The sequence below is a fragment of the Vicugna pacos genome, chromosome 6, assembly GCF_048564905.1.
Source record: "Vicugna pacos chromosome 6, VicPac4, whole genome shotgun sequence".
Taxonomy (NCBI): Eukaryota; Metazoa; Chordata; class Mammalia; order Artiodactyla; family Camelidae; genus Vicugna; species Vicugna pacos.
Window position 1 is genome coordinate 90,485,963 of NC_132992.1, and position 22,495 is coordinate 90,508,457.

The window sequence follows — 22,495 nt, forward strand, 5'->3', positions numbered from 1 at the left end:
TCAGAGACTAATCCAGCGGCCTTTCCTCCCAGCACGTGGGCTTCGAGTGCCCGGGCTGCTCACGGAAAGGGGAATTCGCTAACTCGAGCCCCTTCCAGGATAAACAAAAACTCCTGCCCATCCATCTCCCAAGGCCAGTGAAAATGAGACACGCTTTCTCTTTCACATCGTGTGTGTGCGCACATGGGGATGTGTGCGAGTGTGTGTGGGCGTGCGCTGGCGTGAGTGTGTACATTTGTCAGACTAGGAGTGTGGCTAAACATGCATCACTCGTGTGTGTGGCGTGTGCATGGGTACGTGAGAATGTGAGGGGCAGGGCGGGCTGTTGTGTGCCCCGCCTGGGACATAGTTGTTAAGAATCAGGAGCCCAGGTGTAAACCCTGCAGAAATGCTTCTTTGAGTGAATTCCTGGGGAAATTACATCTCCTCTTTACATCTTTCCATCCATCCCCAAATCCCCTGGGGCCGAAAATCCTGAGCCCCTCCCAGCTTCTCTGTGCTAAAGAAGTCGAATTTGGATGGGCAGAGATACAGGACAATAAATCTGTGTGGGGGAGAAGACAGCGCCCAAGCGCCACCAGCTGAATTGGCCCAGCAAACCCTCTGGCATCAATCACGTCAGTTCGTGTCAGAGTCAAAAGGAGCTGAGGAGCCTTGCAGTCACGCTGACCCATTTTACAGATGAAGACACTGAGAACGAGAGAAAGAGCAAAACCCAACGCAGGCCGTGGGCCTCCAACATGCCGAGTGCCTTGACCCCTGCTACCTTACTGAACCTGGTGACAGCCCTTTAAGGCAAAAGTCCACTGCTGCCAAGGAGGACACCTAGGCACCAAGAGTCACACCTCCTGCCTGTGAAGGTCACAGAGCTGAGAGGCGACAAATGAGGACCAAGGTCCCTCTGAATCCAGGCCTGTCTGTCCACCAGGGAGGCCCAAGAGGGGAAGGGGAGGCTGCTGATTTGGCACGTCTCGCCCAACTTCCAGCAGCGCGAGGTAAGACTTCCCCTTGTGTCCGTGACCAAGTGCAGCGTTCTGACGTGCGGCTTGAGGGTGGTAGGGAGAGAGGATGTTTTGGGTTTGGCGGCTTTTCTTGTCGGTTGGCCATTCATTCGGATTCACCCTGGGCACCTAGGCCTGGCTGAACGTGCGTCATTGTCCCATCCCCTCCAGATGGCCCTTCGGTGGATGCCCTGGTCAGTTTCAGCCGAGGGGCTGCGATGCTGTGAAGTTGGGGGCGGGAAGGTAGGTTCCCATGTGCAGCTCTGGGTCCAGCTGCCCAGGCCTCCGCTGCCCTGGCTGCCCCTCCAGTTCCATTTCCCAGCAAAATCCCCTCTGGGAGGCCCAGGACATGGAGCTCGGGGGTCCTTGAAAAAGACAAGGGTCCATGCAGAGGAGCAGGCCGGGGCTGACGTGAGATTGCAGGCCTTTCTCTGGGAGGACCGCTTCTCGGGCCCTGTGCTGCTCAGGCCTCCCCTCCGCGCTCTCCGACCTCTCCTTCCTGTCCTTTCTAGCGGGTGTGGCATCTCTCTCCCTGAGGCTCCATTGTCTCTCTGTGTCTTCTCTCTTCCCTGGGTTTTTCTCTGCCTCTGTCTCTGGCTTTACCTCCATTTGATTCCATCCTTACCTCTCCAGGCCTCTCTTCCCTGTGATAATCTTTCTTTTCCTTCTTTCTTGGTCTCTTCCACCACGGGACAGGCTCAAGTTCAAATCCAGGCTCAACCCCTTCCTGGTTGTTTGACTGAATGTGAATCAGTTTACCTCCGACGGCCTCCGTGTCCTAATCTGGAAAATGGAGATAGTAACATCAGCCTCACCGGACGCAGGGAGGTTTCAAGACATAACAGAAGTACAACACGGGGGAAGAGGAGGCAGTTACGACAGAGCCGGGCAAGGACAGCTGCGGAGGGTGGCCCAGGCCTGAAATGGGAAAGGGCCTTCCCTTGGCTTGGAGCCGCCCAGGCTGCCCTCCCGTCTCTGGCCCTGCCTCTGGTCTCCTCGGCTTCTCTCCCGCTTCCTGTGTCTTCATTCCTGGAGGGGCTCAGTAAATGCTAGGCAGTCGCCCCCTTTGCTCCCTGTCCTTCTCCCAGAGACAAAGCAATGCCTGGAGCCCATTCAGCATAAAGCTAAGCCTGTGGAGAGTTCTCGAAATAACTCCTTTGCCACGTGGAGGGAGATGCTTCTTTCTACCTAAAAAGCTGCCAAAATTAAAGAAAACGTTCTTAGCACCCAGACTAGGAAAGGGAGCAGGGGCTTGCAGGCCCCTGCGTTACTGGGGGACAACAGAGCAGAGACCACGTGTTTATCTCCTATTGTGCGCCTCGTGCTGACACTGAGCAGGGCGTGACGGGCTAACAGCGACCACTGACAATCACAGTAATGTTTTACTAAGGGAGTGTCACAATAAGACTTGGTCAATTTTTATCAAAATAATTATAAAAAGATGCTTTCAGTTGTTATTTAAAAAATCTTATGTTATACTTACTGTGTCAGTAACTTCCATAAGCTCAGAAAGGTTAAGTAATTTGCCCAGAGACCCACAGCTAGTAGGGAGTGGAGCTGGGATTCAGGCATTTAAAATTATAAAAGTATATAAAATACATAAAATATCTAAGTGTATATATTAATATATATAACATATAAGGCCATATAGAGCATATATAGCTAATAACTTATATTTTATATATGATATATAATTTTAAATTTATATATGAGCATATATAATTTTATATAAATGATTTATAAATATTTATATATAAGGCATATAAAAAACTGCAAATGAGAACACTGTAACAATATAAAGTGGCTGGAAGTGTCACTGACCACCTTGAAAAGTAGGAAGTTCCCCATCATGGGAAGAGTGTGTGCAGAGGCGAATGGGCTACCCATCGGAGCTGCTTGAAGCAGGAGCCTTGTCTGGGAGAGGCAGGTGCAGAGACCGTGCACTCAGTCTTGGCAACTGGCCCGCTGGGGTGGGCTGGGGCACCCGTTAAAGGGTGGGTGGGTCTGAGCCCAGGGCGGATGGAGATGAGCAGAGGAACCATCAGGAGCATCAGGAGCTGCCCGCCTGGCCTTCTGGTTCTAAGTCTAGGGTTTCAGGCTACCTGGAACCCAGACAGTGTGGGGATGGTCAGCCTGGCTGCAGCATCCACCCTGCCGGGGAGGAAGCCACTGGCAGTGACACCAGACGGGAGCCCTCTGCCTCACTGACAACCCCACACCAAGCTCCCCGCTCAACACCAGCAGCCAGGAATGAGTTCATCCCCATAGAATCATCAGAACACAGTGGGGGAACTGGGGTCACGGAAATGAACCTGGCACCAGCAGACAGTACCAGGGCTGTAGGGAAAGATGCTGGGAACGGCTGCTTCCTCATGTTTTACTCCCAGGGAGTCAGAGGCTGAAAGACCTGGTTCTGGATCCCAGCCCTGCACTCACGGGTCTGTAAGCCACTTGTTCTGTCTGAGTCCTACTTTTCTCCTTTGTGAAGTGGGATAACACCAGGCCCTTTTCCACAGGGTTGCTGACGATGTTCAACAAAATGCCCTTTAGAAAGAGGCTGGCTCAGAGCTTAGCACTGCGGGTACCTCCCCTGCTCCTGTGTGAGCCCATGAAGATGCAGGAGATGAGTGGGTGTGTGGTCCCCAAACAGACTAGAATCAGATGTAATGGTTCTTACCCCAGGCTTGGTCTGTCTGCCTCACAGAGTCGGGTCCCTTCAATCACAGCCCTCACCTCTCTGTGCCTCACTTCCCTCTGAGAAATGACAGGCTTAGACCTCAGAGCTTTCCGCACGCCTTGCCATCTGAAAGGGCCAATGATGAAGGAAGAGTCTGGATTTCTGAATCAGCACTTAAAAAGAAGCACAGGGGTGCTGATCCCCAGGGATAGCTGAGACCCACTGCTCGAGAGGATGCCCCACGTAGTGATCTCTTCCTTTTACCCTGATAGCCATCCTGAGAGGCAAGGGGTCATGGGCCTCATCCCCACGAAAATGAGAAACAGAGACCCCAGGAGCCACGTCACTCCAGGTGGTAGGGAAGTCCCATCTCCTGGCTCTCAGCTCAGTGCATTCTCCACTTCCATTCTTCTTTTCCGCAGAAAGACAAAATAAAATCACAATAATGAGGCCGTGACTCAGACACCTCTCTCATCCCCAGCCAAAGGGCAGGGTCCAAGAATCTCTTAGATCCATCATCCCGGAAGCCTCGTGGTCACAATGGTCACTGCACTCTGGGTGTTTCTGGGAGTGACAGAGGAAGACAGAGCTCCGGTAACATCGGAGTCCTACCTCCTTTACTCATAATCAGAGGGAAAAGTCCTTACTCATTTTCCTAAGACAGAGCCAAGGCTGGGAGTCACAGCTGGATGGCGGAGTGGGGAGCAGCCTGTGTTTTTGGGCAGGGGAGGGTATCAAAGACATGAGCGCTGTGAAACCATCCTCTGCCTCCTCCCAAAGTAGCTCCTTATTCGGGGAGCTTTTGACTATGATCATGGCTCCATTTGCATAGGAAGTTCTTGGGAGGGAAAAAGGACTTGTCACATGTCTCCCACAAGAGTGTGTTCACACCAAGAACAAGGGAGATGCCAACAGTGGCCTTTGCCGTCACCAGAAGTGGCAGCTGAGTTGAAGAATTTCTTCCTCTAGGCACATTTTCCCGTCTCCCGATGAACTGACTTCTCTCTAGGGAAAGTGGATCTTGCTGTCACCAGCGCAGCCTCCCCGCCCTCCCTCCATGCTCAGTGCTCCAGTTAAAATCATGTCCTGTCTCTGCTACAGGTTTATGAGGCCCGGTTTCAAGGATGACATTCTCCTCTCCGGGTGAGAACAGGAGAGCCAGGGCCAACTGTTACAAAACAGGCTTCTTGGAAGGAAGCCGGCGGGGGTGGAGAGGGAGACCCACAGTCAAACTAGGACAGCATTTCCCAAGAGGAGCCAAGCAAGACTCCACATGATTTCAATCAGGGAAGGACACCCGGCTGTTAGCCACTCCACCTCCCAGCCAGAGCCAGACGCATCCAGATGTCTGCACAACATCCTGTCTCCCCCAGGTGCCTGCCTCTTCCCACTGCGAGCCTTGCCTTGCCTTGCCCCTGTGGGGCACACCTGAAATGCACTCCAGCCCTCAGTGCTCTCCAAGGCCAGTCGTAGCTGCTCAAAGCACTCAGACGCGGCTGTAGTTTACAGGATATTTTATAGCGTTGCCCGTGAAGTGATGAAACAGCACTGGCCCTGAGCTGCCCCTGGGTTGCTGCTCCCGGGGGGACATTTCAGGGTGTTACACAGGAAGTGGCATGGTAGCCTTGTTTGTACTCAGTGGGGAATGAGTTTCCAGACGGAACTCCCAGCAGGAAATGAAATAAATGCCCCTCCCAGTCAAGGAAGGGTTTAGAAGCCACTGCTGCCAGCGCAGCAGGAGCGAAGCTCCAGACTTATGGGCCAGGGCCTTCGGCTCCAGGAGGCAGGGAGCTGCAGCATCACTCAGCCCCTCCAGCCTCCGTGCTGAGATACCGTGGTGTGCAAGGAAGCAGGGGCTGCAAAGCTGAGGTCCAAGGGCAGACCCAGCCCCTCAGCTGGAGGCCAAAGCCACAGAACTGATCCTGATGGGCCCAGAGCAGTCTCCCCAGCCCTCGGGTAGCAGGACTCACCAGGCCCTCAGTGAAGACAGGCAGGAGGTCAGAGTGGAGCCCCTCAGCCCCTTTGGGGCCCGTCAGAACTGTAGGAAGTTCTCATTCTGGACTGTGGGTTTGGTCATGGTCCGCCCATCCATGAGACAGTCCTGCTAAACCCCCAGGTTGAGATCCTAACCAGTATTATTGCCCACGTCTACCTGGACCCAGTGGATCCTGCCTGACTCCAGTCACAATTCACACCCCACTGGGCAAAGCCAGGCCGCTCAGAGAATTCCAGCTGAATGGCCTCTGCAGTGCACCTTGGCATCCACCAGTCCATCTGAACACTCGGACACTGGTGCTCACAGAAGCTCCTCCCGCTGGAGGGAACAGAACGTGGGCTGCTTGCTTTCTCAGCCTCATTCTGTGCCCCCGGCGGGCCCCATCCCATCCATGGACCACACAGTCTGTGCCTGCTCCAGAGCAGCTCAGCCGAATGATGTCTGAGGCTCCTTTCTAATGTAAAACCTCCAAGACTCGGCCCTCTGAATTCGGCGCCAGGAGGGGATGGTTTTAAAACTCAGGCTCAGAGTGAAACCCAAAGTGAAGTCCAGGGCAAGACTCATTCAGCCCTTTGTTTCCAAGCAAAGGCACAGCCCACATCTCCCAGGAAGCCTCTCTCGCTGCCCACCTCCAGCCTTTCACACTGGAAGGAGCCTCAGCTTTCTCCTTTCTTGTGATCTCCTCTCCCCTCCCATCTGCTCTTTCCTCTGCCTACTGCTCCTCTATTAGGATATCATCCTGCAGGGCCCTGGCCATGCTCCCTCCTCCTCCAAAATGAGCAGGAACTCAAAGGTCGTGAAGGATGTCAACAGGGGTTGAACCCAGAGAGCCTGGGAGCTTTTAGACCAGAGCCCTTGACCTGGGGTCTGTGGACGGCTTCAGAGGGGACTAAAGTCCCCATGTGTGATTGTGCATCTTCCCGGACGGCTGCAGTCAAGTTCTCAGAGAGTTCTGTGACCCAGAAAAGCCTTGAAACCAAAGCAGGTACAAGGAGGAGAGAAAGTCAGGAGTGTTGGTTCATCCGTTAGTTGGCCGGTCGTTCAGTCCTGCCTCTGGAGAGCCTGCTGGGTGCCGAGCCCCGTGCTGGCCGCTGGGCGTGCAGTGGAAATTAAAAGCTGTCCTCATGGTGTTTAAAGTCTCCTGTGGGGACAGGTATTTATCAAAAGCATACAAATAAATGTAAAATGGCAACTCTGCCAAGAAGAGGTCCAGGGATGAGCCCAGGAAGTGGTGAGAAGTCTGCTGTGATAGAGGTGGGGATTCGGGGGCTTGAAGACAGAGAAGTGACAGGCAGTTGCCAAAACCAAAAGAGCCTAGAGTAGCCAGCTCAAAGCCTGGCTTGATATAAGGAGAGAGTGGGCAGAGAGCCAGCTAGAAGGCCATGGCAAGTAGCCCTGTGGAGGTTGGGATGCGTGGCTCCATTTGACAGATGAGAACACTGAGGCACAGAGTGCTTAGGCAACTGGAGAAGGTCACATGGGGTCCTGTTGCCACCACAACAGGGGGGCTCCAACTTCCAGGCACCCCATGGTAGGAGGCTGTGGGAAACCCCAGCCACCTAAAGAAGAAATTCATCACCCACACCCAAAACCTGCTCCTCCAGCCAAGGAGGTCAGCTCCTGCAGGTGGGGCTTACCCTGCAGTGTCAAGCACAGGATAGGCAACAGAGAGTTTTCTGGATGAAGAAATTCACTGTCGGCAGGAAGGTGGCTGGGGTCCCATCGATGACTTTCCAGGCCCCCTCCCCACCTGAGGGTTGGAGGTGACAGAGGAGACAAGAGAGCACCTCCTGTATCTCAAACTCAACCCAGCCCCCAAACCACAGGACGGAAAATCAATATGTAGCCAGACAAATTAATAGCCAAGGGGTGGAGGCTAAAACCCGCAGCCGAGCTCTCGGAGCTGTTTTCAATGGACAGAGCCTGGGAGCACTGCTTTTTTCGTTCAGAAAATATGGCTCCCATCAGTTGCGAGAGAATAATTACCCATTAGAGTCACAAAATGCCAATGCTCTGCTCTCCCAAAGTGAAATGAGCAAACTTCTATGATTTGGAGGGAGGAATAAATTGCTCTAAGTATGACATATACAAACAGCTGTGCTCTGCCAGGATGCCTGAAAAACCCATATTAAATAAACACCTAGAGGGTATTAGAATGGGCTCTGAGGAAAGGCCTCCTCCAAGGGATTAAAACCCAGTGGTCTGTGAGCCCGAAGTCTTCCTCTCCACCCTGACCCCTTCCCCGCAGCCCCCGCCCCAGCCCACAAAGCCTGATATTCAGAATGGATTTTCCGTCCATCTCTCCCACCTCCGTCCTCTTCCACATCATCTCTTGCAGCCGCACCCTTCTGGGCCTCCCTGCCCCTAGGCTCACCCTTCCGCTCCAGCCTCCTCTTGGCTACTACACACGCCAATCCAACCATGGCTCTCCCAGCTCAAGGCCCACCAACACCCTCTCAACACCTCCAAGAGCAAGGCCATGGCATTTCAGCGAAGGCTGGACTTCTTGTATCAACCTCCCATCTGCTCTCAGCTCTGCCAGCCTCTCATCTGAGCTTCAGATAATTTACTGCTTCTTAGGCAGCTCCACTGGACAGTCCACCAGTGCCTCAAACTCAGCGTGGCCAGGATCAAACTTGCCACCTGAGCCCTACCCACCCCAAGTTGCCCTCTTCCCCTGGTTCAGTTAACGGTCCCACCTTCCAGCCAGCCAGGACCACCTCCAAGTGTGCAGCCCAGGAGCTGTGGTCTTACCCCTGACCTCCTACACACCCTCAGCCCTCTCTCCATCAGCCTGCAGCCCAGCTCCCAGCATTTCTCCTGCCCTCAACAGACCCACTGCTTCCCCAAGGCAATGACAACTGCTGTTAGAAATAAAAATCAGGATTTCAGAGGTCTAACATAATAGCTCTTTATTTCTCACGTAGCTAAGGGGCCAATGCCAGTGCTCCTGGTTACGCAGGTGCTTTGCCTGCCGGTGGTGACTCAGAGACCCACGCCTTCCATACTGTGTCACCTGGCTACACCCAGATGCAGGGGCTTCTGGGAAATGTAGTTCTTCCGTGAGCCGCCTCACCTGAGTCCTAACACCACGTGGTGGGAGAGGAAGGGTGTTTCTTGGTAGACTTTGGTCATCTCACAAAACCATACCCCCTCCCCTTATGCCCCCACCCCCATGCAGCATGAGGCCATAAGGACTTGGGGCATAAGGACTTCTCTGGACGGGTGTGGCTCACCTCCACCCACACGGTTTCCCTGTGCTCCCAGGAGGCTGAAAGCCTTGAAGGTCTCTTAATGTACCAGCCTGCTCCTCTCCACACCTTGGCACATGCAGCTCCCTCTGTGGATGCCAGGATAGAAACGCCAGTTGCCTGCGGAGAGTGTGATGGTGAACCGTCAGATAGCAGACATGGCCTCCGAGAGCAGAGCTTGGACTTGGAGGGAGCTGGATTCCAGGGCACTCGGCCTGCAATGCTTTGTCATGCTCCCCGTGGGGCCAGGCTGTTGACTGTCCGTTAACACACCTCCTAGCCACCCTGGAGGAGGGGTCTAGTCACCGCCTTCCCTTTGCAGATTAGGAAACTGAAGCTCTGGAGGGCAGGAGGCTCCTTCAGTGTTGCACCCATTGCTGGGTGTCTCCAAAGCCCTAGGCAGTGAGGACACAGGACTCACAGACAGGGCGCCCTCACCTGCACTGCCACCTCAGGGCTCAGCACAGACCCGGACGCCAGCCCCTCTCATCTGAGGCAGCCCTTCCACAGGGTCTCCGGGCTGGTGAAGGTCCCTCCTCCCTGACTAACCACCTCTGGTTCCAGAAGGGCAGGCTAGAGCTGTGTCCCCTCCATGCTCCCAGATATCCCAGACTTGGGCGGCATCCTGGGGCCACAGAGAGGAGAGACCACACACGGGCCGGGGGGGCGGGTGTTGCAGAGGGGTGGGGCTTACACTCTACCTGAAAGCTTAAGAACAAGGAGGAATAACCAGAGACAGACAGGAAAGGTGCTCCAGAGAGGGGAACGAGGATGAAGGGATCTCAGAGAGGAGGCGGGAGGAAGGATGATGCGGTCACGGAGCAGCTGGCACTGGGGCCTGGGGAGGCTGGAGCCCAGGGCAGGAGGCCCGGCCTGGGGGCGTCTGTCAGCAGCCCCAGATCAGGAAGGGACTCCAGTGAGGCTGGCCAGCATCGCCCCTGCTTGACCAGCAACCTGACTTTGGCCAGAGCAGCGATGTGGTGACAACCGAGTTTGTGGAGGAGAGCAGGCCAGGGAGCAGCTGGCCCCCGGAGCTCCCAGCCCTTCTGGCGCCGATCAATTCCCAAACCCCTCCCCTCAGGAGGCGAGCCTGGGCTTGCTTGGAACAATCCCAAATCAATAATACATCTTAATCAAATAGTAGCAAATCTTTAATTGAAACCAATCATGGAATTGCATTCTCCTCCCTTCCAAAGAACTGTGCTTTTGATTAGGCAGACAGAAGACAGCATAATTTCCCACCCAGGGACTCGGGGTCCTGCCCAGGCCCCCCTGCGCTGCTCCACGGCTGTGGAAGATAAGCCCAGCCGGGGGCGGGGTGGGTTGTGGGCTGATAGACCGCAGTCTGGGCCAGCTGTGGTGTGGGTGTCCCTGTGTGGTCCTAGGGGGTGGAATGCTCTGGCAACATCGTGAGATGGGGAGAGGTTCCCTAATGAGGCGTGGCTGGTGAGACCACCAGGAGGTGGGAGCCGTCCCCACCTGGGCTCCAGGAGAGCCCGGGCTGGTGTCACTGTCTCTGTAGCCCCAGTGTGAAGGTGGGAAGAATGAGTGCCACAAGGCTTGGAGCTGCTGGGAGGGCCCCCCAGGGGAGTCTGCACATGGCTGGGAGGTGGAGAGCTGGCAACCCAATGGGTTGCCAGTAACTGGACCAGGCATCTGGATCTCAAGGCCACTGTCCAGTCAAGGTCCTGTCACCTCTCCCGCCCACCCCAGCCCCGAGCATCCCATACACAGGATACAGGCTGCAGGTCAGCATCTTGTCACGAGATGTGAGTGGGTTGGACCAGGGGACCTTTGGGACCAAGCATGCCTTTGGCTCTGGCTCTAGGAAGGCGGCGTCCCATCCCCTGGAGCCCTGCGCCCTGCCCAGCCGCAGCCCTGGGGTCACCACCCTCACCTCCGTGGGGAACCTCCTGGGGCCGGACATTGGACGTGTAACACTTTGTGGAAATGGGTCTCACCGAGCCAGAATCCTGCAGGGCATCCTGCTCACCTAGAGCCCCCTCCGGACCTCTGAGTACACAGGGCCGGCTGACGCTGTGTCTGCGTAGCACCTGCCCCACCCCGCCTTGGCATTCCTTGGGAAGACTCCCCAACCCCATTTAGTACTGTTAGAAAATTAGTCATGGGTCCTGTGCCCCCATCCATCAGAGGGGTCAGGCTGCCAGAGTACCTCACCCCTAGTCACAGCAGTTTGTTAAGGGAGAGATACATGAGCCACCTGAGGCCAATCATGGACTTCTGCCTGGATTGCTAAACTTGGGGGATGTTGTGGAGGTAAGTACCATCTTACCTGCTGGGTGAAGTCAAGAAGTGGCCAGCAGAACCATGAGGTGCACAAGGGTGGGGAACTTGACTGATGCCTGAGGCCATGGATCCAGCCACACCTGAAGGCCTAAATAGGATATCTCAGTTACCGGAGACAAGAAATTCCCATTTTGTTCAAACCCAGTTGTGTTGGGTTTTGTCATTGGCATCAAAAGACTTCTACCTAATATTCGCTGGGGGATTCCTAACCTGATCTTGATGAAAATGTCATAAAGATGTGTGTGCAAACGCTGGACCAGAAACCACCCAACATCATGACCCTCACAGTGAACTGGAGGGTCACTGGTTCCCAACCCTGCTGAGGATGAGAACCCCTTGATAATGTCCAAAAACCTCACAAAGCCCGACAAAATAATACCTGCCCCGTCTTATCCTTAGCGTGACTGAAAAAACACACAAAGAATTCAGTAAACTCTCTCGATGAATTTGTGTTTTTTCTCTATCAACAGTGTCTGCAGACACCAGAGAAAATTCACCGCACGTACACGTGGAGTAATGTTCATTATGGTCAGTCCTGAGAAGCGCCTGGTGGCATGCGGACTTGGGACGGAAGTCTCAGCAGCTCCCGCCCGTCTCCCAGCGAGCCGGAACCCATGTGTCCCAAGCGCCCCCAGGGACCAATGTCAAGCCTGCACTGGGAAACCAGGGAGCCCCTCCACTCATACCCTTCTTCCAAGAGGCTCTCACTTCCCAGGGCCCCGGTCTGGCTGGCCAGCCGCCAGCAGTGTCCAGGGCCTTCTGTCTCACACGTGCTTAAGGCACTTCCTTACGATTCCAGTCTTCAGTTGGTTTCCGCAGGAGCTCTACCTGCCCACAAACATGCTCTATACCAGCTTCTCAACTCCCAGCGTCTCCTGGCAGATCACTGACATCCTAGACTTGGGTTCTTAGGTCGAGATGGAGCCCAAGAATTTGTATCTCTTTTTTTTTCCCCCTAAGGAACTCTTTTAATGAGATTTTTTTCCTTAGATTTTTCATGCCTTTTTCCCCCACTGCTTGCCTTTCCAGACGGGAAACCATATTAGAGGGTGATGATTTTTTGCTAATTTCTTGTTTTTTTCAATTGAAGCATAGTTGATTTACACTGCTGTGTTAGTTTCAGGTGTACAGCAAAGTGATTCAGTTACACACACACACACACACACACACATTCTTTTTCAGATTCTTTTCCATTACAGCTTATTACAATATATTGAATATAGTTCCCCGTGTTATACAGTAGGCCCTTGTTGTTTATCTATTTTATATATAGTAGTAGGTATCTGTTAATCCCAAATTCCTAATTTATCCTCCCATTCCCTTTGGTAACTGTAAGTTTGTTTTTCATATCTGTGAAACAACTCAATCAAAAAATGGGCAGAAGACCTAAATAGACATTTCTCCAAAGAAGACAGACAGATGGCCAACATGCATCTGAAAAAAATGCTTAACATCACTAATTATTAGAGAAATACAAATCCAAACTGCAGTGACCCCACAACAATCAGAATAACCATCATCAAAAAGTCTATAAATAGTAAATGCTGGAGAAGGTGTGGAGAAAAGGGAACCCTCCTACACTGCTGGTGGGAATGAAAATTGGTGCAGCCTCTATGGAGGACAGTATGGAGGTTCCTTTAAAAACAAAAAATAGTTACCGTATGATCCAGCAACCCCACTCCTGGGCAAATATCTGGAATAGACGAAAAATTTAATTCAAAAACATACATGCACCTAACTATTCACAGCAGCACTATTTACAACAGCCAAGTCATGGAAGCAAACTAAATGTCCATCAACAAATGACGGGATAAAGAAGACTTGGTATATTTATACATTGGAATACTACTCAGCTGTAAAAAAAAAGAATGAAATAATTCCATTTGCAGCAATGTGGATGGACCTAGAGATCGTCATACTAAGTGAAGTAAGTCAGAAAAGATAAATATCATATGACATCACTTATATGTGGAGTCTAAATAATGATACAAATGAACTTATTTACAAAAAAGAGTTTTCATTTCTAACAAGCATCTGGCTGTGGCCTTGGCCACTAGATCTTGCAGGTCAGCCTCACTAACTGGAATGTTCCTAACGTCCCTTGTCCTGGCTGCATCTGTGCCCTCGGTGCCCCACCCTCTGCAGTGATGGGAGGGGCACATTCAGGCACCTGAGGTAGGGTAAACCACTTCCTGGTTGGAGTCCAAACAGGACACGGGTGCTCCATAGCACAACAGCTTCCTGTGACACTTCCTGTGTAACATCATTAACCCTCCCCGGGGAACGGCTTTACCATTTCCCACCAATACTGTGAGCAAGGGCCCCCAGGCTCTCCAGGTTCCCCCCAACCTGCTCCCGCCTCCAGACCTCATCTCTACTCCTCCATGCCTACCAAATTGTTTAGCCAGGCCAAACACTTTTCATTCCTCTACAATACCAATCTCTCTCTCTCCCCCCTCCCTCCCCCATCTCTCTTTCTCACTGTCAGATTTCACCTCCTCGGAGAAGCATCTTGCGCCACGCACCGTCGGAGTCACCCATTCTGTCTCCCATGCTCCCTGGCCCTCACACTACTGGGAACTCGAACTAAAGCATGAGGCCCTGGAAGGCAGGGATGGCTCTTACCTACCTCCACTGCCTCACACAGTGCCTGCCTGTGGTAGGGGCTCAACAGCTGTTGACTTGGGGAGAACAGAGTCTCCAAGTCATGAGACAGGGGTTTTAGCTGTCACAGCAAGAAAAGAGCAAAATCTAACACCTTGAATGGTGGAAGTGAGGCCACAGAGGCTCAGAGAAGTGAAGGGAAACTTGTCTAGGGCCACAGAGCGTCACAGCAGGGATTTGAACGCAGATCTGAGTCCAGAGAGCTCAGGCTTTTCTGGCTTTCCCAGGCTGTCCCCACTGAACGGTATTTGCTGAAATGGCATTTTAGTATTGGGTCTCTGAGCAACTCTTTCTTACTTTTGATCTTAACCTGGGGTGACACTGTAAACTGTGGATGGCTTGTTTTGCCATCTCCGCTTTGGCAGCTAAGAAGCTCAGAGCCAAATTTCTAGCAAAGTAAGGACACACTCCAGCATCTCGTGGACTGGCATTTCGCTTTTTCCTTATCTTCCTACCCTGGATTCCTCCCTTACTAATTGTTTTCTCTGGTACTATTCATTGCACACCTCTAGGTACAAAATATAAATACCTGAATAGAGGTATAGCACACACGGCCCTGGGGTCACAGCCCCTCCAGGCCCCTACCCCAGTGCTCTTCAGCATCTCGAAACATCACTTGCCCTCAAGGTGCTTACGATTGTGGAAGTCTTCGACCAAGCCCTGGAGATCTTTCAGAGGTCTCACCATCCTCATTTTATTTATCCCAAACTTTGGAAATTTCTCTGAAAACCTGATTAAGCATTTTCCCGGCACGCAGCATACAAAAAGCAAAACCTCCCCAGCCATTCATTTTGCCAGTTATTCTGGGAGAACAAGTAGAGTTCAAGGGAAAGAACACAAGTGCATTTCATTACCATAAGAAGACACCAAGAGCAGAATATGATTCACAGAGGTCACTGAGTTCTGACAGGCACATTTTGCTAAACAATTACCTGTTTTGTGTATTGTCGTAAACTACGGCATCTTCCATAAAATGTCCAAATGTTACCGAGGGTGGAATTGGACCTCGGGGCCCTATTTCTTGCCACATTACAAGGCGGTAATTAACTCAGCTCAGAGGTCCTGTTTTTCCCTCGGCACCTCCAGGTTTTGCCTTTCACAGACTCCTTTCAAGACAGTTCTGTAGGTTACGGATTCAGAGCCTCAGGGCCGTGTCTATAAAATGCTCCCCACTTTCCCAAGCATCACACCACCAGGCAGCTTGATGCACCTTAATTAACCTCCACCTGGGGTCGCCCACATGGCAAAGAGGTTCTCGGAGCTGCCATCAAAGGAATGCACACTGAGATTCCCAAAGAAATCCTGTCTTCATGGCAATCCCGGGACACCAGACCCAGATCCATGTGCTTTCAAGAGCCAGCCAATGGCTCTCTATCAAGATCATGAACCCCATCGCCCAGGAGAAGTGTCAGAGTCCTGCACAATCCGACTGCTCCCTTGTCTGCCGTCTTGTCCCACGTTCACCTGCACTCCAGCCCACATGAGCACTGGGCAGCGCTCTGACAGTGCCATGTCCTTGAGGTCTCCGTGCCTTTATCCATGCTACCCCATCCCCTGTCTTCTCTCGGCAAGTCCCACTCATCCTGCAGGGATCTGCACCATCACTACTCTTCCAGCAGCCCCACCCCAACAACCTTCAGCAAACATTAGCCAGGTCCTCCTCCTGCACCTCCTGGCCATTAGAGCACCTCCATCAAGCTGAGTCCCAGCTGAAGAAAGAAAAGGTCAATTCCAACTTCAGTCTTGGAAGGAGGCCGTGTGACATGGTGTCCAGAACTCTCTCATTCCCACTCACACTGCAGAGTTATGATTGGTAAATACCACACACACACACACACACATACATATATATTTAAGTATATATAATATATTTTTTAAATGTCTACTAATAAATCACACTGCTATCTGTTTTAGCTGTTAGGGTTCCATATCAGATTTCTTTTTTAAAAAATGATAAAAACTTTTGTGCTTTTAAAAAAAATTATGCTGTGAATTTGACACTGGCTCTTGTGAGTGAGTGGAGAATAGCTGTGACCCACACTGTTAGAGGGACCCCAAATGGACTATGACTACAGAGCAGAGCACCTCCCAGACGAGAGAGCATTGAGAAGGGCGAGCCTGGGGGGAAATGGGAAGGGCATTTTGAGCAGGGGGAACAGCACATGCAAAGGCCTCACTTTGGTACATTGGTTCTTCTGCCAAAGGCCACAGCCCCTGTCTATCTGGCCCTCTCCCCAGGTCCACGTCCCCTTGTCCTCTCAGGCCTGGCTGGGATAGCTCACCACTGGTGCCAGTCCTGGGGCACTCACCAGCCCTTGTTGGTTTCATTTAGCTCTGCCCGCAATTTTGTAAATGTCCTTTCCTTAAACGTTCTGCAGTCACCCCTTCTGAACGTGTCATCTCTGTGAAATTTCTTTTTTCTGACTGCCAGTTAGTTATTAGATGTGTGTTCTGCAGATATTACCTCCCAATCTGTGTCTTGCCTTTTCATTTCCTTAATGGAATCTTTTGAATAGCAAATCTTTTAAATTTGAAGTCCACTGATTTTTTTAGGTTTTTTAGTTTGTATGCTTTGTGTTATTTTTCAAATCTTTGCCTAATTAATATAAAGTCACGAAGATTTTCTCCTATTTTTTTTAGAAGTTTATCATTTTAGCTCTTACATTAAGCCTGTGATCCATTTTGTGTTAATTTTGAGGTGGGAAATAAGGCTTAAGATTCATTTTCTGACCTATGCACATTTACTTGAGACCATAGTCAAAGTGAACAGGTATGTATGTTCTATTTTTGAACTCTATATTCTATTCCATGGACCTATAAATCTACCTTTATGGCAATATCAATAGTCTTGATTATTAAACTTTACAGTAAGTCTTGATATGGGTCATGTGAGTGCTCCGATTTTATTATTTTTATTATCTAGGCTATTTTGGGTCCTTAGTATTTCTACATAAATTTTAAAATCAGTTTGTTGATTTCTATTTTAGAAATCCTGCTAGAATTTCAATTAAGATGTTTTGAATACATAGATAAATATAGGGAGACTTGACATTGAATCTTGCAATCCATGAACATGGTATGTTTCTTCATTTATTTCAGTCTTCTTTCATTTCTCTCAGCAATGTTTTGTACTGTTCAGTGCATACACACGTATTTTTTTTGTTTAATTTAGTTTTTGAAATACCTTTTTTTTTTTTACATGATTGTAAATTGTACAGGAATACCTCAGAAGATACTGTGGGTCCAGATCCAGACCACCACAATAAAGTGAACATTGCAATAAAGTGAGTCATGTGAATTTTGGGGGTTACCAATGCACATGAAAGTTGTGTTTATACTATACTGTAGTCTTGTGTGAAATAGCATTATGTCTTTAAAAAGTACACACTTTAATTTAAAAATATTTATTGCTGAAAAATACTAACCATCATCTGAACCATCAAGTCATAGTATAACACTGAAGATCACTGATCACAGATCACCATAGCAAATTTAATAACAGTGAAAAAGTTCAAAATACGTAAGAAATACCAGAATGTGACACAGAGACTGGAAGTGAGCAAATGTGTTGGAAAAATGGCACCTATAGACTTGCTCAGTGCAGGGTTGCCACAAACCTTCGATTTGTGAAAAATACAGTATCTGTAGAGCGCAATAAAGTGAAACACATTAAAACAAGGTATGTTTGTATTGCTTTTTAAAATTTAAATATTTATTCATTGCTATTTATAGAAGTACCATTGACTTTTGCATAATGGCCTTGTATTCTGCAACTTCATCAAATTCACTTATCAGTAGATTTTTGTAGATTCTTTGGGATTTTCTATGTGGAAGATAATGCCATCTGGGAAGAAAGACAGTTTTACTTCTTCCTTTCAGTTTATATGCCCTTTATTTCTTTTTCTTTCCTTATGTTATTGTCTAGAACCTCACATACAATGATGAATAGAAGTGGTAAATGCAGACATCACTGCCTAGCTCCCAACTGGAGATGGAAAGCATTCATTTTTTTTACCGTTAAGTAAAATATTAGCTATAAGCTTTTGTAGACTTAGAAAGTTTCTTTCTATAACTAGTGTGCTAAGAGTTTTTCATCATTACTAGTGTTGAATTTTGTCAAATACATCTTCTGCATCCATTGAGATAATCATATGGTTTTATTTTCTAGTCTGCTAACACAGCAAATTACATTAACTGATATTTTAATTCCTGGTATAAAACCCACTCGTTCATGATGTATTATCATTTTATATATTGCTGGATTCAACTGGCTAAAACTTTGCTTAAGATTTATATCCATGAAGAATATTAGTCTGTAGTTGTCATTTCTTGTAATATCTTTGTATGGTTTGGGTATCAGGGCAATGCTAGCCTCATTAAATGAGCTATATTATCCCTTCCTCTTCTATTTGCAGCAAGAGTTGGTGTACAATTAATATTATTTTTTTCTTGAATAGCAGATAGAATTCACCAGTGAAGCCAGCTAAGCCTGGAGGGTTTTGTGTTGGTTTATTTTATTTTTATGGGAAAGTTTTTAACTACAAATTCAATTTCTTTATCAAATATAGAGCTATTCAAGCTTTCTGTTTCTTCTTGAGTGAGTTTTGGTGATTTGTATTGTAAGGAACTTGTTCACTTCAAGTAAGTTGTGGAACACGCTGGCATAAAGATGTTCATAGTATTTGCTTATTATTGCTTTAATATCCATTGAACATGTAGTGATGCCTGCTTTTTCATTCTTGATATTGATAATTTGTGTCTTCTCTCTTTTTCCTGATCGGTCTAGCTAGAGACTTACCAATTTTATAATGATCTCACAAAGAACTAGATTTTGGTTTTATTAATTGTCTCTATTTTTTGTTTTGTTTTCTATTTCAGTGCTTTCTGCTCTAATCTTTATTCCTTTTTTCCTGACTATTTTGGGTTTAGTTTGCTCTATTTTTTCCCTAGTATCTTAAAATGGATGACTAAACCACTGACTTGAGAACTTATTTTCTTATATTAACACTTAATGCTATAAATTTCTCTTTAAGCACTGCTTTAGCTGAGTCCCACAAGTTTTTATGTTTTGATTACATGTTTATTCAGTTCAAAATATTTTTTAAATTTCCTTGTGATTTCTTCTTTGGTGCATGAATCATTAAGAAGTGTGATATTTTCTCTCCAAATATTTTGGGAATTTTCCTGATCTCTTTTGTTATTGATTTCCGGTATAATCCTGTTGCAATCAGAGAACATATTAGTATGATTTCTAACCACTTAAATTTATTAAGACTTGTTTTTACAGCCCAGAATACCATCTGTCTTGGTGAATGTTCCTTACATTCTTAAAAATAATGTGTGCTTTGCTTCTGCTGTTCAAGCGTTCTATAAATGTCAATTAGGTCAAGTGAGTTGCTGGTGTTGGTTGGTAGTAATGTCTTCTACATCCTTTTTTCCATCAAGTATCAAGAGAAGAGTATCGAAATCTCCAATTGCAATTGTAGATGTGTCTGTTTCTCCTCTTAATTTTTTCAGGGTTTTTTACACACGGTTTAAAGTTTTATTATTAAATACGCATTTGGGATTATTATACCTTCTTCATAAATTACATTGCTGTAGGTACACTGTTGTTGCCTATCATGGTCCCTTTTATAAGTGATTCTCAACTGTTTTGTCTGAGGCTCACTTAGGTGGAGCAAATGATCTTAAAGTCCATTACCCTACCTATTTCCATTTTCCAAAACAATTACCAAGAAAAAAAAATTAACAAAATGAAAACCTAAAAGCTATTCTACCAATCTACTTAGCATTGTGAGACTAGAAACCAGTGAAGACCACGTGAATTCAAGACACATTGATAACTCCCTAATAACAAAGTTTCCTTCCCCCAAGTTAGAGAAACTTCACATTTTTATCTATGCATTTGATCTACAGGAATTTTGCAGTATTGGCAGGAAATTAGACTCCCTGATGGAAGTTTAAAATAAAGTTCTTAGTAAACTCCAGTAATGCACTAGATTTAATTTATAAGAACTATGTTTGCTAACTTTTGATAACTCAGTGAGCTACTACTAAGGAAACATCAGCCTCACATAACAACAAAAATAAATAGGACTGTGCATCATTCACTAAGAAGGACTGGACTCAGAACGTGCACTTCTAGTGAGTTTGTGACTTTCCAGGAGCCCCTTACCTCCCGCTAGTGGGCAGGGGACCACACATTGAGAAACACAACTCCCTATGAGGATTCATTAGAGAAACCGCTTTCAAATTAAAGTGCCAGGAAAGTCTCTGCCTGCCCTGAAGCACCACAATGGTTCTTTTCACACTGATGATGATACTCTTTGTATCCCTTTTCTCCTTGCCAGCCAGGAAGCTCAGAGTCAAACTTGCAAATCAAACTTGAGAACCCCGTGCCTTGAGTGTTTTCATTCTCACTTCTGTTTAAAGTGGCACTTGCCCTAATCATATTATTCATATTGTTCCAATGTATTAAACACATTTCTTATCAGCCATCTCTTTATCTTTTATGCTCATTTGCATGAGTGTTGAACAAAGCACGGGCATGAATAAATAAATGCATGATTGTCTGGGGATCGCTTCAGATATTCCCCCATCCGTGCATGCAAAATTCCTGACCTCAGTCTTGCAATCTATTTGCCACTGAAATCCTTTCCAAGCGGCTGAAAATACCATTGCGTACTTCCAAGCTTAACTCTTCAAAGTCAGCTTTCTGCCAGACATCCCAGCATGAGAACACTCAGGGAACTGCAGACACGGCCAGGGAGGGCCTGGTGGGCATGAGGTGATTGAGAAGCAGTCCTGACCACTCCGCATCGCAGTAGAAGCCAGCTGCTGGGGAACACTTCGTGCATTCTTCTAGAGCAGTTACCAGGGTCTGCAGTCCCGGCAAACGTGACACTGTAATCGCAGTTATGTTTTATTTATGGGGAGTGGTGGCAGAGCGAGGGTGTGTTAACAAACAAAGATGATTGCTTCTGAGCCACCCTCGTCCGGAGGTAATTAACATGAAGTAATGCACCAGTTGGGGGATTCAAAGAGCCCACAACCTTTTCGGTAGGAAACTGATTTGCAACACTCAGGCCGAAAGGGAGGAATCTGGAGAAACAAGAACGTGTTTTATCTTTGTTTAAAGGTGCATCACTAAAAGGCACTGACATAAATTATCCTTCCTTTTTATAAAAAATCCATAGAACATTAAGAAAACTACGGAGTATGAAATGTCAGCGGCAGAGATGTGTGGGTTAGCAGCTGTCGGTGAAGTGGGCCGGGGGGCTCCCTTGTATCTTGAATGGCATAAATTAAAAATATTGACTGCAACCAAAATAGCACTTGCAATCAGCTCAATGTTGCCATGTGTTATACAGACCATTTGCTTTTAAAAAAATTAAAATATGAATCAAACCTGGATGACAAAGAAGTTCAACTTCTCAGGGAAAATCAAATACATCATCAAAAGGTCACAATTTTGTAGACAAATTGCTGTTGAAATTTATTACTTGTTTGCAAAATGTACTGTTGATCATTGGTAACTGCTAAATGCTTGGGCGCCTTCTGACTAAATAAATAAATAAATAAATAAAGCGCTCTGCATTCATTAGAGGGAAAACATGTGAGAAGCTACCTGGGATGCTAAAACCCAGGCAGAGGGAGGCCGACAGACACAAGGCTGCGAGTCTGGGCGAAGCAGAAGAGGAAGGACTCTCAGAACCCAAGAGCAAAGAGAACTAAGCATCTGCCAAGCTGACTTGTGGTCACCCCTTGGGAAAATCTGAGATGACCAATAATCTAAAAGCGCCAAAGTCAGAGCATCTAACCATCACCCAGCAAGGCTCCCGAGACCCCAGGGGATGTGTGTGGAGATTCTGTGCTGTTCTGATCTTTCTGAGAGCCCTGACTCTGATGCTCATCTGTGCCGGGTTCTCCCACATCACTCCTTGCGCAGCCCTGAACCCTCTGGAGGCAGAGATCACGCGCAGGTCAAGTCAACCCCCCCAGTGCCCAGCAGAGCCCCCAGCACCAAGCAGGGCAAGCCGGAGGGCTCTGTGGTCTCTCCCCAGCGTCCCTCCCACCCTTCCTGTGTTGGGCAGCAGCTAGAGATCGGGGTGAGGGAGAAGGGGCCCCTCCCCTCTCCAAGCCTAGGGCCCTTGCCACACTGGCTGGTTTAGAAAACCAGGGTGGAGTCAGTTGGCACTTGGCTTTCTTCAGGCCAAGGAATTTTTTCAGGAATAGCCGCGTGGTTCATTTCAGGCTGATGAGAAGCGAGGTTAATGAGAAGAGAATTCAGCTGGGGAATTCCAGGAAAGGGGGTTTCTCCCCCTTCTGGGAGAGCGCCTGGAAACCAGTGTGGCGAGGGCAGGAAATGGAACAGAAGAAGATGCAGTGGGGCAGATACAGTGAATCCAGGTGTGAGGGATTTGAATGCCACGCTGAAGCCTCCACAGCCTCCCCTGAAGTCAGGGCAGGGCTGTGCCGTCGCTTTCTGGCCAAGGGGATGGGGTAGAAGCGATATCCACCGCCCCCAGGCCTGGCCCAGCAGGACGCATGCCCGGGACTCTCCGTGCACCGGCAGACACACCCAGGGAGGCTGGATCCA

General features: G+C 48.6%; 1 long non-coding RNA gene across 1 annotated transcript; it reads right to left on the reverse strand.

Moving 5' to 3' along the window:
• Positions 1-375: 375 nt before the first annotated feature.
• Positions 376-13,472, reverse strand: LOC140697198 (uncharacterized). The gene is made up of 4 exons (XR_012074048.1): positions 13,403-13,472; positions 11,219-11,320; positions 8,911-9,045; positions 376-1,784 (listed from the first exon to the last, which is right to left on the reverse strand). It is a non-coding gene; the product is annotated as an uncharacterized lncRNA (long non-coding RNA).
• Between the last annotated feature and the right edge of the window lie 9,023 nt (positions 13,473-22,495).